The sequence below is a fragment of the Rhagoletis pomonella genome, unplaced genomic scaffold (assembly GCF_013731165.1).
Source record: "Rhagoletis pomonella isolate Grant_MI unplaced genomic scaffold, Rhpom_1.0 Rhpom_scaffold_00003, whole genome shotgun sequence".
Taxonomy (NCBI): Eukaryota; Metazoa; Arthropoda; class Insecta; order Diptera; family Tephritidae; genus Rhagoletis; species Rhagoletis pomonella.
In genome coordinates, this window is record NW_023458557.1 from 58,994,001 (window position 1) to 59,012,531 (window position 18,531).

Genomic DNA, 18,531 nt, shown 5'->3' on the forward strand with positions numbered 1-18,531 from the left:
AAAAGGGGCCGCATTTACCCTTCGCCACAATCGGGGCTGCATACAACACCACTGCGGGAGGTCGCTGCCGCCCTCATCATTATATGGGCCACTGCCAACGTCACCGCTGAGGCCGCCACCACCACTTCAAGGGAACTGCAGGCTGCCGTCGCCGTCACAACCACCGCGACTGCTCTCATTGCCACGCTCTTCGCTACGACTGACACGTACCACTGCTAATCTCGCTGTCACCAGTAACACTCCCGTCACCGTACAATTACCCGCCGGATAATCTCCGACACCGAATGCTGACTCTCGCTCTTTACCTTCCGCTCTCCCCTGCGCGACAAGTTGCCGGCCTACTAGATAGCCGCGTGTGTGTGTGGGTGTGTTCGACTTAATACACAAATCATTGTGTTTTATTTGGTGGGGGTTAGTGGGACCTTCGCTGGACTCTGGAGCGGCTGAGCATACCTCAGCCTTCGACAAAACCCACCTCATAAAGAAAAGCGAAGAATAGGGGTGCTTTCCAAAACGTCAAAATACAAAGTATCAGTCTCTTTTATTTCTAAACCACACTAGAAGAAAAAGCCTAACTTGCGCAACCTAGTAGAAAACTAGCATCTAACCGTGGTTGCGCACATTTGGCATTAAAATCTACTGATGTCTAGAAATAAAAGATACTGATGTTTTGTATTTTGACGTTTTGGAATTCACCCTAGTTTAAGTTTTTGGAATTAAAAGAAGATAAGGCACTGGAAATGCAACATAAAGCTTTGCCATTGCTTGAATTCCGGCAACAAATACTAGATTTAAAATATCCGCTGTTGAATTTTTTTTTTTGATACAACGTATAACTGTGAGTCTGTACTCTACAATTGTTGGATGCTATCATATAAACCGATATTCGCAGTAGATAAATTAAAGGCGTGTAAGCACAATTGTAATTCAAACGGAAGTGAAGACATGTTCTTTATTTGACATTTAATGATATACTTCAGGGTTGCATTAAATATGTAGAGAAGGGTCATTCACTAAGCAAATTCACAACACCTTTCCTGAATGACAATTCTTTTTAAATATGTTTGCAAGTAAAAGTTATGTACATGTTTTGATGTAATGTTTACAGAAATTAATGAATATATTAAGTATTTACTTAAGCAAGTCCAAGCGCTTCAGAGAGATGACTGTGTTTGCCCTTAGATACGCCTTTGGTGAGAATATCAGCAGCCATGTCATTTGTAGAAATGTAATTAAGACTGATTTTGCAGCCTTTTAAATTTTGTTGAATAAATTGGTGCTTGATATGTACGTGTTTGGTTCGTGGTGAGTATGAATTATTTGTAGCAATCTGAATTGCGCTTTTATTATCGCAATGTAAAATAAGTGATTCCATTACCCCTGTTTCTAGCTCATTAAAAAAACTTTGTAGCCATTATGCTTCTTGAATGGCAGCAGTGATTGCCATAAATTCTGCTTCGGTCGACGAGAGCGCTACGGTGCGTTGTCTACGTGTACACCAGGAAATGGCGCAACCTTGATATTTGAACACATAACCCGTGGTCGATCGTCTTTCATCAAGATCACTACCCCAGTCAGCGTCGCAGAATCCTGTAATATCACTTGCTTCTTTAGTGAAAACTAAGCCTTTGTCAATGGTACCCTTGAGGTATCTCATAATACGCTTGACTGCCACCCAGTGCGCCTTTCCTGGGTTTGTAGAAAACCTGCTCAGTAAATTTACGGCAAAGCAAATGTCTGGGCGTGTTATTTGTGATGCAAAAAGTAGGCATCCAATTGCCTGCATATATGGAATTTCCAGCATTTCTTGTTTTTCACTTTCAGTTGACGGGCACATTTTGGAACTAATTCGTTGGTTTAAATCAATCGGCGTTGATACTGGGTTGCAATCAGACATACCGAATCGTTGCAATAAGTCAGCTACATACTGTGATTTATCTATTTTTATAGTACCTGTATCATTGTTTCTTTTAACGCGCATACCCAATACCGAAGAGACTTCACCTATGTCTTTCATCTTGAAGATAGATGACAACTCTCGCTTGAGCTTTAAGATCGACTCAATGTTGTTGGAGAAAAGAAGTACATCATCGACGTATACAGCAACAAACAACTTTTCGTTATCATTTGTACGATAGTACACACACTGATCGATGTCGCTACGAGCTAAACCAAGGCTCAACAAAACATCGTTAAACTTCTCATTCCAAAGCCTACTCGATTGCTTAAGGCCATAAAGTGATTTTTGTAGCTTGCATACGCGTCCAGATTTATCGTCGAAGCCATCTGGCTGCGCCATATCAATTTCGTCCTTTAATTCAGCGTTCAAAAACGCGGTGACAGCATCCATTTGATGAATAAACAAATTGTACTTAGCTGCAATGGCGAGCAGCAATCGAATGGATGTGTACCTGACAACCGGAGCAAATGTTTCATCGTAGTTAACGCCCTTCTCTTGGCTAAACCCCTTAATGACTAGTCTAGCTTTGCGTCGAACTACTTCACCAGTAGCGTCTTGTTTTGTCTTAAAAACCCATTTTGATTTTATAACCTTTTTGCCAGGTGGTAGCTCAGTCAAAACCCAAGTATTATTTGAACGGAGCGACGACATTTCTTCGTTCACTGCTAGCATCCAGTCTTCGGCGTTTTCGCCAGAGATTGCATCATTAAGCGTTTCTGGATCTTTTAAAACATAATCGACAGCAACAAAATTAAAATTACAATTACCTTGTTTGGTTGCTATTCTTTCGGAACGCCTCAGGAGGTTTTCGTCAGTACCTAAGTCGGAATCTGCACTTTCGAAACTTGGTGAGTTTGCACGCACATCTTCATTTGACCGATCTTCAGCTTTTACTTTTGGTTCGTCTTTAAAGTTCGATAATTCATCGCACTTTTCTTCCCCTGGATTGAGAACTTCACTCGAGTCAGATAAGTCAAAGAAAAGTTGGCTATCGTGTGCTTTTTATTCGCGGCTTTCAATAAAAACAACGTCGCGGCTTACAATAATTTTACGTGATTTTGGCTCAAATAATCGATATGCTTTTGATGCGCTGCAGTAACCAACCATTACACACTCTACGGATTTCACATCCAGTTTTTGTCGCTTTTCTTTTGGCACATGCACCATGGGCTTACAGCCAAAAACTCGTATATGCTTAAGCGATTGTTTTTTGCTTGACCAGATTTCTTCTGGACAACGCGACTCTTTACCGCACGGAGTTCGATTCAAAATGCCTCAGCCCAAAAACTTTTACTCAAACCCGAATCAACAAGCATACACCGCACTCTCTCCACGATTGTTCTATTAAAACTTCTGCCACACCATTTTGTTCAGGTGTATACGGCGCAGACGTTTGGTGCACAATACTATTTTTCATGAGAAATTCTTTAAACTTGTTGTTCGTGTATTCAGTGCCATTGTCCGAACGAAGTATCTTAATTTTACGCGAACATTGATTTTCAACTAGCCTTTTATATTTAACAAATTCCTCGAAAACTTCTGATTTGTGTTTGATTGGTATCACTGTAATTTTTTTAGAGAAATCGTCTATAAAGGTCACAAAAAATCTGCAGCCCGAATGTGAGTTTACTTGGAAAGGTCTTGCCACATCTGAGTGCACCAGGTCAAGCAGATTTTCAGCTCGAGTACCACTGTCTTTGAACGAAGCGCGGGTTTGTTTTCCCTTAATGCACACCACACATTGCTCTTTATCAATGTTGCTAAAATCTACACCACTACAGGTGTTTTTAATTTTCTTTAGATTTTCGTTGCAAATATGGCCTAATCTACGATGCCATAACTCATAGTCATTATTTGCTATAAGTGCACTATTTATTTTGCTTTCACGAATATTTAGACGATAGAGGTCATTGACCGCAGTCGCGGTAGCAATCAGATTTTCTTTGTTATCAAAAATTCGGCAGTAATTTTCTTTAAACACAACTTTGTTGCCGTTTTTGGTCATTTCACGCACGGACAGTAAATTCACACACAATTCGGGCACGTAATCGACGTTGAGCACTGCATCATATCCTGTAGACAAACTTAATTTTGCTGTACCGCTTGATACCACTGGAATTGTTTTATTATTCGCCACAATAATATTTTTACCAATTGTCGGCTTTTCATTAGAAATCAATTGTTTGTTTTGCGTCATATGTGCTGTTGCACCAGAATCTACGTACCAATCAGCTGTGCGGCTGTCACGTGAAAGCAAAGAAGCAAAGAGTATTTTCTCATTCTTTGCGTCAGTGTTGTTACTTTTTCTTTTGTTTGGACATTGTTTAGCATAATGCCCCAATTCTTTGCAATTGTGGCACTTGACGAATTTAGGCTTATATTTATTTTTGGAATACAAAGCGCAATCACCATTTGGTTTATCAAATTTCGCCTCTTGCAATAATAATGTTTTTACATTATCGATCGTAAGCTGTTGTTTCGAATTTTCGATGGCTAAGACCAAAGCTCGAAATTCATCTGGTAAGCCTGCCAATATCAATGATGCGGTAACTTCGTCATCAATATTCAAACCAGCAGTTCTCACTTTTATAGACGTCATCACCAAGGTATTTAGATACTCCTGCATAGAAGAGAAGTCTGAAAGCTTGCATTGTACGAGTTGTTTTAACAATTCAACTTTGCGCGTTAGTCCGGAATCTTCATATGCCGATACTAATGCATCCCAAGCCTCCTTGGCCGTCGTAGCTGTCGCGATGTGCGAAAAGTTTATAGGTTCAATCATTAGCGTGATTTCTGCAAGCGCCCGCTGATCTGCCTGCTTATCTTTATCTGAAGGAGTTGCTTGTAGTCCTGTTTTTACTACATCCCAGCACCCTTTTATCACGAGATAAGATTTTGCATGGAGCTTCCACACATCAAAATTTTCACGGCCTTTTAGCTTATCAAATGATATATTATTGTGGTTTGCCGCCATGATGATGTGAAAAATTTACTAAATATTGCTTTATGCAGCCGATCGCTAAGATTTTGTTGGACTTCACGAATTACACAATTTACAATTTATACGCGTTATCATATAGGCCCATAACCTGTTGGATGTTATCATACAAACCGATATTCGCAGTAGATAAATTAAAGGCGTGTAAGCACAATTGTAATTCAAACGGAAGTGAAGACATGTTCTTTATTTGACATTTAAAGATTGACAGTATCAATAGCATAATGTTATGCAAGGAACTTGTAAACAAAAATGCACCGCACTATAAGTGGTCAGCTGCTAAAGATTTGCATGTGTAATTAATTGATTTAAATTTACTTTTAAGAAATTAAACTTATTGTACATAACATGTACATATGTATGTATATAATTCATACAACCAAAAAATGTTAAATGATCTCATCTCTGTGCCTAAGATTGTACTTACATTTATTTATTTCTTGTTTGTTTTAAAATATACAAAGTACATATATGTATGTATGTAAATGTGTTGTATTCGGTTTGTATTTGAAATTTACTTGGTAGGTTGTAAACGATTTTGGTCGGAATTGGGAAGAAAATTGGTAGAGACGCTGACTCCGATATTTCAAAAACTTATTTACTCCAATTAATACTTACAACGTTCTCTTATCAATAAACACGACTGTTATAGGCTTTTAGGCATTGGGCGTAGCACTGCCCACTTTATGACTACAAAGGTCTATCTCGGTAACCACTTTATCGATTTCTACCAAAACTTGGTTCAACATATTATCGAAAACGTTTGAAATCGGGAAAACACCCCTGCTGATCATGCTAAGGTAGTTGAGAGAAAGATGAAATTACGATATTTGACACCTGTGCCGGGTATATAAAATTCGGTTTCGCCCGAAACTTATGCTTCTTTACTTGTTTTTATTATTTTTGTTAGCTTTTTCCTTGTTTAGCGTCTAATAACTTGACTTACGGCTTTTAATTTTTAAGCTACTTTAATTTAATGCCATTAAACGGATTAGTGGTGCTTTTAGTAAATTTTCCACAATGTTTTTTACAGGTGCATTCGTTGGAAGCTTAGTGACGTGCCAGACGTATGCATATACCTACCTGTCATCATAAAAGAAATTTCAAATTTTTCACTTTGTTTTTATGAATGTTTAAGAAAATTGTCTTCGTAGCACGTGCAAGCTTTCAATTTCAGCAATGTAAAATTTGTAAGTGCCAACTGGCAACGGTAACAAATGTACATCATAGCTTTTAGCGAAAATCCAAGAATAGTCAGTTGAAAAAGGAAATCATTTTACTAAGCCATTCGACTTAAGTGCACACGAGTAATTCCTTTTAGGCAGAGACAGGTTCGATTTTGTATGTGATTTAGTGGCGGCAATTGGTTTGCTTTTTGAATAATCTAAAATTCAGTGAATTGATAAAGTTTAGGTACAACAATAATTTATTGCTAAAATCATTTCGATTCCTTCTTTTATTTAAATTCTTTTAATTTTCGTAGTGTTCTCTAAGCGCATCTATCTCTTTGCTTTTGTAATTTTGCCTGCTCATTTTGAAAGTTTGTCTTCTTTTTAACAACGCGAGGACTTCATTATCACTAGAAGGAGTGAGCGTTTAAATGTAACTAGTGAACCCGCATGGCGTCAAAACGCCAGCATTTAATTAAATTTTTAAAGAAGTGAACTCCTATCCAAAAACCTCTAAAAATATAATCTAAACCATTTCTCAGCGATGAAAGGTCTCGCACGGTGTCGGTTTTCATTTCACCAAATTTCAAATGTCTCTGTAACTTCAAAAAATAAAACCTGTGCACATCCATGTAGAATCCCGGTTCTTTGATTTGACTTCTCACTTCGAAAATTCGAAATAACGGTGCAGATGTGATGACCTTAAAAAAATAGCTGGCAACTCCAATAAACTAAAATCTTTCGCCTGGCATTGTTATACATATATCGATTAAATGATGAATTAAGTTGAATTAAAATTTTTTAACCACATGGCAATTCTCCTAAATACAGTTTAGAAATAAATTATTTTCAACCCATTTCGATTGATACACATCTTTTAAAATCCATTTAACTTATTAAATAATTTAAGCTTAATTTTTTCAACAAAGCAAACAACCAAGTGTTTAATTTCTTAACACTCGTTCTTTTGATAACCATATTTTAAAATTTCATGTAACCTATGCATAATTAAACGAAATACCACTTTCAAAACAGGCGGCAACCCTCTTAAAAATTATTTTCGAACTAAGATTTCCTTAAATATTTTTCGTCTGACATTGTTATAAATATTTCAAGTAACTGATGAATTAAGTGGAAATTTATTTTTTAAACACGTGGCAACTCTCCTAAATATAGTTCTTAAATAAAGGATTTTAAACCCATTTCCATTCATGACCATCGGTAATTCATTTAACTTATTAAATAATTTTAGTTTAGCCCTTTAAACTGGGGCTACCCTCAGAACATCAAAAGAGTTCAAACTAAGTATTTCTTGAAGCTCTTTCATTTAACATCTATCGTTAATATTTTATATAACTTAGATATAAAATAGTTCAATTAGACCTCTAAAATAGGTGGCAACCCTATTCAAAATATTTCCAAAGTACTACCCTCTTAAACCTCTTTTGTATGACACTCATATAGCGATACGTTATTCACTTACCAAATTCCTATAATTAAAATTGAATAACATTTTTTTTAACATGTGGCAACCCTCCTATACGTAGTTAAGTTATAAAGCCTTTTCAAACCCATTTCGACTGATACCCATATTTAATAATTGAATTAATTGAATTTTTAATTAATTTGAGCTTAATTTCTTAACAGGTGGCAAATTTTTTCGAAAAGATAAAACCTTCTTGAACATCCACACCTTAAGCCCTTTAATTTGGTACCTCACTTTTGAAAATCGAACGGACGGTGCGGATCTGAAGGCATTGATTAGTAAATAACTTGAGTTTAATTATTTAACAGGTGGCAACTCCTTTCGAAAAAATAAAACCAGTTTGCCAAGCGCTTCAATTTGACACCTCATTTTTGAAAATCGAACGAACGGTGCAGATATTTTATGCTGCACAGAAAATGCCATCGCGTATTATATATATAGATTTGTTGGTTAAATTGTAAAGAAGTGTTCTACAATGGGACGCGGCTTAGAAATTTCGCTCACAGAAAGAATTTAGAAAATAAAACCTTGCGAGAAATCGGCCAAGTAGTCAGAAATAGCCATAAAATCTTACATAAACAATGGCGATTTGAATATATAACATAGTTCGGACAGACCTAAAGCATTGACGATCTGCGAGGAACGCAATATTGTTATCGCGGTTAAGCGAAATCCAAGTATTTCAGCAGCAAAGAATACAAATGATATAAACGGGATTCAGAACACCTAAAACACTCTCATGTTTAGCATACCTGCTTCCCTTTTAACTCTGGTGAGTTTATTTAGAACCAGTGAGCTCTGTACACAATGATATCTATCAGACTGTGACGCTATAGAATAAGATAGTTCGTACGACTGCTGCATATACACAGCGCTCTATAAAAAGTTTAAGAACTCATTTCTTGATTATAGCAGTTTTTCGTATATAGAGGACCAAGGCATATTCAACAAGGTAGAAGTGACAATTCAGTCGAGCTCTCTCATACCTGACTGTAATGTCAAAAAATGTAAACAAAGAAATTAGCCCTTTGTTATGCATTTACCATATTTGATAAAACTCAACATCTTTGAAATGAAAGTTTTTAGAAATATGAAAATATTTTGTCTATTCCAATAGCAGTCCGGTTTACAGGATTTAGTCAGAACTTACAGGAAGTCGTTCCTATTGACATAAAACCTGTAAGTGGGAACACATTTGAGAGAGTAACTGAGCAACTGTTCCTAGTCAGAAGGTACAGGATTTAGTCCGGAGTTTTTTTCCTGCAAGTTCATGAAAAGTGTCCATGTAAACAAACCGTCTGACGTTTTTACAGAAAATAGTGCTTTTTGCGTTCCTATGCACTTCTGCATCTGTTCTCCTTTTACTCTCATTTGAGAGAGTAAAATTGTAGTTTGACAGTTCCACAGGTTTTAGTCCGAAGTTCAAAGGAACAGACTAATTTAAAATCTCTGTAGAATCAGCTTCATTTTATTTATTGAATTTTCGATTTAATGTAAATATGGGAATGCATACTTACACAAAATTACACACTAAATCAAACACACTCATTTATAAAACCGTTTTGAGAATTTTCTTGCTTTTACTATCCCAATGTTTTTGAGCATTTATTTTTTTATTGAAATATTTAATTCTAAAGTATATTAGTCATTAAAAAAATTTGATTCTTCTAAATTTACATCAGAACTTAACTTCAATAATTTAGCTATTATGATTTTCTTTTCATATTCGGTATGATAAATCCTGCACCTGGGACCAAACGCGTTCACTTAGAAATACTCGGCTGCGATGGGCAACAAATAAAGTCACGACCACACGTGAAGAGTCTTCTAATGAAACATCGCAGCAATTTGCCCACCGTTGCCGCTTCACTTGACAATTCGAATGTTTAAAATAACGCACTAGTTTGTTGTCCAGGCTCTTGACTAACACAACGCACCGCTCGCAATTCCTTTTCATTTTATTATGTATTTAAAATCAGTCGCACAGCTCACAATTGAAAATTTATATAAAAAAAAAATTTAAATACTATAGGGTTAAGATTTGACATTTCAGTCGCAGTTCAAAAGAGAGAAATGTCGAAATCACTTCTACCTTGTTATGCCTTGTAGAGGACAGTAACAGAATTTCAAATCATTCGAGAGTAACATTGGATTATAGTTTTCCTCATAATGAGAGCCGGATCGGCAACACCTAATGCATACTGCAATATTTTGCCCCAACACTTAAAAGTGCTTGCCAGACATGGTATAATTATTACAGGTATTGTCTCCACAGAAAGCGTGTATTCGGATATGCCGTAATTGAAAAACATCATTTACTACGTTTATTCGCACAGAACAGTCGACTTAATTGAAAGCGCATTGACACCGTAAACATTTCGCTCTAGTGTTTATACTTACGGCTTTATATCGGCATCAAGTAACTTCAAAAGCAAACAAAATCGGCTGTTTTCATTTGACATTTTATAAGTTAACATAATGGAAAGTGATAAAAATCTAGTTTTATTCGGCATTATAAAATCGTGGCAAAGAAAAAGAACGATTATTATTAACCAGCTTTTAAATACTGATGCGATTATTTGGAATTTTAGCGGAACAGCTGATCTCCAATTCGCTTTGAGTGAGAGCGGTGTTTATACACTCTTTCTAACTGTCTGGAGAAATAAACTACCGATTTGAAATGGAGTGAGAACCATGATTCAACAACTACAGGTTGTAGCAATCGTACAAAAACAACATTTACCATTGGTATGAACTCCTTGTGTCATCAACATCTTCTTTATCTATTCATATTCGTATGTATATGTATACCCTGCATACCAGGATTTCATAGAATTCTGAAATGTTTCACAATTTTTTTTTATAATTTACTTTAAGAAATCGTACAGAAATTTCTTTACTAGTTCTTGTCAACCGCTTCATATGTTTTTCTTTAAAGATTTCTAAAAGAATCGTAACAAATTTCCGACACTTTTAAAGATTTCGGGAGCATTTGTTTGCAGGGTATATATAGACGTATATGTGTGTGTATACGCGGAGATGTAAATAAAGCAAAACAGACGATAATTTGACACAAGCGTGCTCATAAGAAGAAGCATAGCTTCTTTCGCTATCACCTATAATTGATGCGCCTTGGTGGGAACCAAAACACTTCACTCTTTCAAAGCGAATTGAAATTCAGTTATACATATGTTTTGAATCGCGGCGAAATGAATTAAAGCGACTTATGCGTGCGTATAAACGTAGTAATTGTTGCCCATACTAAAAAGTTTGCTTTGAGGGAAAGGGTATATTTCTATATGTATGTATACGTATTTTTTTAAACAGAACGTTTCGCAAAGAACATGTTGAATTTGCAAAAGATGAGAAATAAACATTTGCTTAGCAAACAAATTCAAAAAATTTTTATCGCTCACTTTATATTAAACGTTTTGTCTTTTGTTTGGAAAAATTATAAAAATTAAATTGAGCGAAAACAAAAAGCAAAGCAAACTAAAAGTAAAAGTAAAAGAATCAACATTTAAATGCGTCAAAGCGGAAATAAGTGAGCACGAATTTCGATGTGAAGCAAATCTCTCTGGGAATAATTGTACCATGCTTGACAGATGCAGTTAGAGCCCTTTACATATGTAGGTCATCGATGTAAGCAATGGCAATGTAGTTACAAACAATAGTTCCGGAACAGAAAATAGTTTTAAAGGAGTGTGCCTTATCACAGCATGCTGGCAGGCTTTCTTTCAATACCATAATCTATACACAAGTTAAAAATTATCTACCTCAGGTCCGTGTTGAAAGGAATGGCCCTACGGGGAATAATGCACAAATACATGCAGCAATCTTTTCTAATTTGACGTACAAATGCAAACAAAGACAGAATGACATTATTTGCGTTAGAAAAGAAGGAAATCCCGAAAATATCAATAGACTAAAGTAATGCTTATAAGGGAATTTACAAAATGTATTTCGAAAATTGCAACGAGCATATACACATGGAAAATTATCAAGGCAATCAATGATCCTCGTATCAAAGCAAAAAAAGAAACCCTTCAAAATCAAGATGCTAAATGCCAAACGGTTTAGTCTGTAATCATACTTACAAAAAATAAGGAAAAAATAAGTTCTCTCCAAATAACGGCATTGAATACCAAAAACGCTATGTGACCGTTGCAACTCCCGCTTTGCACTCCGTATTTAGTGCTTAGCACTCAAGGTTTCCAATTGTTTGCTAAGTACTTGAAAATTTCGCCTCCATTTGCTGCCATTACTTCGTGCTCGTACATATACATGCATATGTAGTTGTAGATACGTATGCAAGGACTGCGTGCCAAAAGTTGGTTTTTAAGCTGGCGAAAGCCAATAAGCAGTGGTAACTATCGAGCAAAAAAAAACAGAAAATAAATTAGAGCGTTAGTCAACACAAGCTCGCACAATTGGATAATCTAACAATTTAGGTAATCAGTAAATTTATTTATACAATCTGTTCAACTGCAGTTTCCCTTTTTGCAAAATCAAAAGAGCAAACTATATATGCACTAACATACACGCAAAATTTTTACATTAATGAAAATGTACTTGAGAAATAATTATGTCCAGAAAATTTGGTGTTCCGCGGCCGCCATTTAGAAAATAAGGGGTAATTAGTGTTTTGAGTTTATCTCGTGAACTGTACGGAGCATGATTTTTTTAAGATTTTTTTTAGATAATAATGTTATCTACAACTTTTCCTTATAGTATTTCTTTGTAACTATTACATCTAAAAAGTTATAGGCAAGACCATGATACAAAAAAGATGGTAGTTTCACTTTTATTTTTTTTTTACATAAACTGTGCTTACTGACGTTTCTGCTTTTCGTAAATTGTTGAAGTATTACTGCCACCTAATCAAATAATTATTTTGGAAATTTTAATATTTTTTTAAGGAGTTTTTATTTTATTAAAAAGTGAGTTGTAACACACGAGGTAACTATACTTACATGATTGTTCGTATTAAAAGAGCTGCGTATTGATTTAAATTGCTATAAATGTACGGCACACCAAAAATTTAACATTGTCTTTTACATGATATATTATATGCAGTTGGTCCTTTAAGAAACTAAGTAGGATGTTGCTTTATTTCGGATTCTAGGGAAGCATACTCACTCTACTCTTACTGGTATCGCGTTTCGCTCTAATTGGGCGCATCCGTTCCTCCGGTTGAAATCTTTCGCGGAAAAGTGCTCGGAACAAACAAACGATACTTTTGGTAACGCATTTTCAGTTACCATGCACGCGGATATCCACTTTTCCCGCATATGTGATACCGCCGGGAGTCGAAAAACTGTATGTTAGTTGTTTCGCCATTTCTTCTGTCATTTTTGCTGCTCCTAAATATGCAGCTCATGTTACTAAAAAATAATAAAAAAAACACAGTAAATGCATATTTTCAGCGTTGCCATTTTAGTCGTTTTCCGGCTAGATTTAGCCGGTTGCGACAGCAAACAGCCGGAAAAAATTCGATTTAGCCGGCAGCCGATTTGTTAGCCGTTTTTCAAAAAAAAATTAGCCGTTTTTAGCCGATTTTGCTCTTCGTCTTATTTTATTAAAATTCAAATTCACAAGTTTTTATTTTTACAAATTTAGTGCTCCAGAATCTATTAGAAATGGCTAGTCTTATAACAGAAAATTTTCATGTCGGACTGTGTTATATAAAATTGAAAAACAATCAGATAGTGAGCCGATTTCAATGTTTTTTGTTTTAAGCGAGTGACCCAAATACACATAAACTGGGACGCGTCATTTTAGCAGATTAAAAAGTTACAAGTTTTGCTGAAATTTTGCAGAATTTTCATAATTTTTACACCAAGTGTGAAATCTGTTTGTAGTATATGTTGTTTGTTAAGTAATGTGCTACATATTCATAAAAAATAATAAATATTAAATAAACTAAAGAAAAATAGGCAAAACTTGCTTCAATTTTGCGTCCTAGTTTATATTTGGGAGCGGGAATTTCCTGCATAAAATTTTTGTTATGAATGTCTTAAATTTAAGTGTGAAGTTTCATTCGCTACACTTAGAAAATAAAAGAGCACGAATTTCGATGTGGAGCAAAACTCTCTGGGAAGACAATACATGGTGCAAACATACTTTTTTAATTTTATAAAATAAAACTGCGGTAGTTTTCATCTTATGTGGATAATTCTTGTGACAAATGCATAGTTTCGTGCTTATATTTTTGTATATATATTTTTAGCAGCACCACATCTTTATCAGAAAAATCCGCGAATCCAAAAATTGGTACTGTTACAAGTTGCAGGCACCATTTTAACCCGACCTCTTTCCTGTTCCACGGATAATGGTACATCTTTCAGAGGTTTAAAGATATTTTGCGTCAGCAATTTGTTATCAACCTACGTACCCTACCTCGGAAAAGCAAAAAACTTTATATTCGAACGTTTGCTCAGGTGTACCGAATTCTGGCAGTTTGGAAACGCGCAACACTTTTAATATTTTCATCCAACTTCACTAACTTCAAATCATCAAATTTTTCTCCTTTTTTAAGAAACAAAAATTTTTCTGCTAGTGAATCTGGTGGCATGATTTTAGTTAAATGTCATAAACTTGTTAAAAGTGAAGTGGTCGGCAACAACAACGAATGTCAATGCCTTCTGCTTTCACAGCTTTACGTGTTCATTTCTCAAAATATTGCCCTCCGACTAAGCAAAAGTGCCATACTTTCAGCTAATATAGCCATTTTGCGGGACAAAAAGCAACCTACTGAAAATGATCCAATATTTATAAGAAGGCAAAATTGTTTAATAGAAAAGAAAACGCCATAAGTTTGTAATTTATCTCTGTTTTTATATTTAAGTAATACAAATATTACTTCTGATGTAAAGCTTAGCTACGTATAACGAGAGTTTCCTTTGTTAAACAAAAATAAAGTGGTGTACAGCTTAGCTACGTATAAATAATCTTTATTAACCAAAAAAAATTCAATGGATTGACTAGTCTTTCTACTTGTAGTTTATGTATTTAAAAAAAAATTTATTCTGGTTGAAACATTTTAGCCGTTTTTAGCCGTTTTTTTTGTCCAATCTAGCCGGTCGCCCTGAAAAGTTCTGGCAACACTGCATATTTTATGTGAATACAATGCAATGTTTCATTTACCTTCCGTTTTATACTCACTATCGCTAAAAGCTTTAATTTCTTTTAAATAATTATATTTTTTTGAAGTAGGTAATCAATCACTTTTTTACTTTTGACAAAGAATATGGTAGCTCGATTTCAAAAGAAAATGCCAAAAGCCAGTTTACGTCAAATGGGAGCAATGGCGGCTAAGAAGAAGAAGTGAAACTACCTTTAAATATTTGTATCATGGCAAGACTAAATTGAAAGTTTTGGTATGTATTCCTTCAAAACGCAATAACTTTTGTTTTTTTGAGGTCGTTCACACTTGGCTGGTTATCAGGTTTTCTGGTTAGAAATTATTATTCTGTAGCGTATTTTATTGTTGTAAACTGACTAAAAAAAATAACCACATAACCAGACAACTTGGTGACCAGATAAGTGTGAAGTGTGTGATTTTATGAATAAATGTATTGAGAGCTTTCATATGGCGCTTTTGTTTACGAAAATTTTGACTTATTCAATTTAGAGTTTTCCACAGTATACAGTAAACCAGCCATTGATAATATGCTTATTTGAAAATTAATACATGAAATATTGTGCACGTATAGGATTTTTTTTCATTGACCCATAAGCGACGACTGGCGCTGAGGTACCCACAAATGTTTGTTGATATACAATTTTCTAATTTACCTAATTTCATCAATGTTTGTTTTGATTTTTTTTTTACAATTTACATACCAAAAGTAGTCCGAAAGCGTGCAAATCAGCACAACGCGGTATCGTTTCGGTAAGCTGAAAGTAACGGTGAAAAAATGTCGATCAGATGTCATACCGAGTAACGTGTAAAAGCTCAATACACCGGGTGCTCATGTTATGCTCCCATCCACAATTGGATTATATATCAAACGCGTGGAAAATAGTGATGGAAACTTTCATCTCTAAGGTTGGAAAGAAGAATCCTCTTCATCCAAAATCCTTTAGGCCTATCCGCCTTTTTTCGTTTGTACTTAAAGGGTAAAAGGTTGTCGATATCCAAGTAAGAACTTCGGCCTTATTGATTTTCCTTTTACATTAATGTCACCACGCATATTTGGCAGGCCGTTCAACGAAACGGAAAACCTTAAAAAGTAATAATACAGCTAGATGCGCCTTTGTGGAGACGGGGGCGTTTGGCAACATCTCAAATGCTGCAATAAACAGTGCGCTGTAGTGCTGGAAAAACATCGAGGTTTACGCACATCGATGTTACGATGATTTTGGGGGAGCAACATCGATGTATCGATGCATCGACCTTTTTAAATGGCGAATTTTTTAAATGTTAGCTGAATTCATTAACGCAGATATGCAAACCATCAGTCTATTTAATTTCACAACCATACAAGATAAATGAGTTCAATTTGGACTTTGATTTGAAAGAGAGTGATATTTTGCATTATTGTGTTTATAAACACAGCCATTTACATATATTGCTGAAAATTTATTAAAAGTCTTGTAAATTTCAATTTGGCAATTTCTTAATAATTCATATAAAGATTTCAGTAAAATATAATTCAAATTATTGGGATCTACGTTCAAAAACACATTTATATACATAAATATACATACGATGAAAGATTTTCATTGAAAACACACACAAAAACACAGTTCTACAAAGAAGCCTGCGACTTAAAGATTGCAAGTTGTGCCAATACCAATAACTTAAAGAATTAATAATTTGTATTTAATAAGCTTCATTTATCTATTAGAATTGTGCTCGTAGATTTTCACTTACCTATGTGATAGTTATAGAGAAAAACATCGAACATTGAAAAAAAACAGCGATGTATCGATATTACATCGATGTATCTCCAGCACTAGTGCGCTGACTAGACGTGAAATAAATAAAATAATGTAAAAAAAATATTTTTGAACAAGTAAGAAAGTCAAAGTTCGGGCGGAGCCGAATATTAAGTACCCGGCGCAAGTATTAAATATATGTTTTCCATCTTTCCGAAAACTACCACTACATTGTAAGCTTGGGGTGCTTTTACCCCTATTTTAAACATTTTCAATAGAACGTTCAGTTAGACATTATAAGATAAACTTATATAGTCATATGTGGGCGATATCACGCCCATTTTCCAAAATTCCAAACAATGTTACTTCTTTTCATTGCTTTTAGTATCAATTTTGAGTAAATTAGCGTCCTTCAATTTCGAAATATTGAAGTTTCAAGCATTTCTGAAATTTAACGTTATATGAACAGCGGCCGTAATTTTAGTCCGATTTCAATAATTTCCAACGTTTTGTTTGTATGTGGAATTGGTATGCTGTACCAAGGCCCAACAACTGTGCCAAGTTTGGAAGAAATTGGTGCAGTGGCTACCAAGATATACACATTTAACCGTAAGTGGGCGTGGCTACGCTCATTTTCCAAAAATTTATAATATTCTTATTTCTTGTCTAAAAATTATTGTTAATGCCAATTTTGAGTAAATTGGCTTCAGTAGTTACTGAAATATCGCAGTGTTCGTATTTCTGAAAATTACCGTTATATGGGAGGTAGTCGTGGTTATTGTCCGATTTTACCCAATACCATCTGTCCTACGCACGACATACCAAGTTTCGTTAAGATATCTCAATTTTTACTCGAGTTATCGTGTGCACAGACGGACAGACAGTCACCGCTTAATCGATTTCTCTTTTCATTCTGATCAGTTATGTATACATTTGTCTATATCTATCTCGATTCATTTTGCCTGTTACAAACAACCCTTATGTGAACAAATTTATAATACCCTTGCACACAAGTGCGCTCGGGTATAAAAACAAGCTTTTGTTTAACATGTACAATCAAAGGAATAAAATAAAGTAGTGTAACAAAAGATTTTTTACTAAGAAAATTTTGTTAAAACTGCACTAAAATGAATAAAATAAAATAAGTTAAGCTTTCGTTAAAGTTACTAAAAGCCAAATAGTGAAAGGAGTTACTATCTCAACAATTTGTACTGAATTACTTCGTTTTTAAAAAAGCTTGCACGGTCCAAAATTTGGGTTTAATTTTGAAACCGCGCTGGAACTACTGTCTTTTTATTATTATTATTATTACCTCCCTTTTATTAGCTCGGGATGTAACTATGTAATATTGATGCTCCTAAAAGATGCAGCGATTTCGATTCTCAAGTTACATACCTGATGACAGTACGAATGGAAATTACAATAGCGAGGTTTTAGTTTTTTAAACTATAATTTTATTTAATCTATTATAGTCTACTTTTTGAAGCAGTCAATAGTTTTAAGCAATTTTTAATATATTGCGGTTTAAATTTTAGTCCAAATATTCGTGGATTAAAAATCAAACCAAAATGTTTTAGTTTTAGTTTCTAGGTTTCATATATGGAAAATTTGGTTTAAAGTATAAACCGAAATAGAAAATATTTGCCCAGAGCGAAATGTGGTGTTGATTCAAACTCAAGATATGAAAGCACATTTACATGCGTGGCTGTAGCTGAGTGTGCAAAGATGCTTGACACATTTGGTTGCTTGCTACCAAGGATGTCCGGGTTCAATCCCCATCACACGGAGCATGAAATTTAGGATTTTTTATTTGTTTTCTTTATTATGAAAACTAGTGTTCGCCCAGCGGTTGAAATTCAACCGATAAAATTAAGGATAGTTTATGTAAGTTGAATGAGCTAAAATAACATTAGTTGGAATGGGTTAAGTGGAGGGGAGTTTAGCTTAGTACTTGGCATAACATAACATAACCATAACATAAGAATAAATAACATAACATATGAAGCATAACACACCACAATATAACATCGCACAC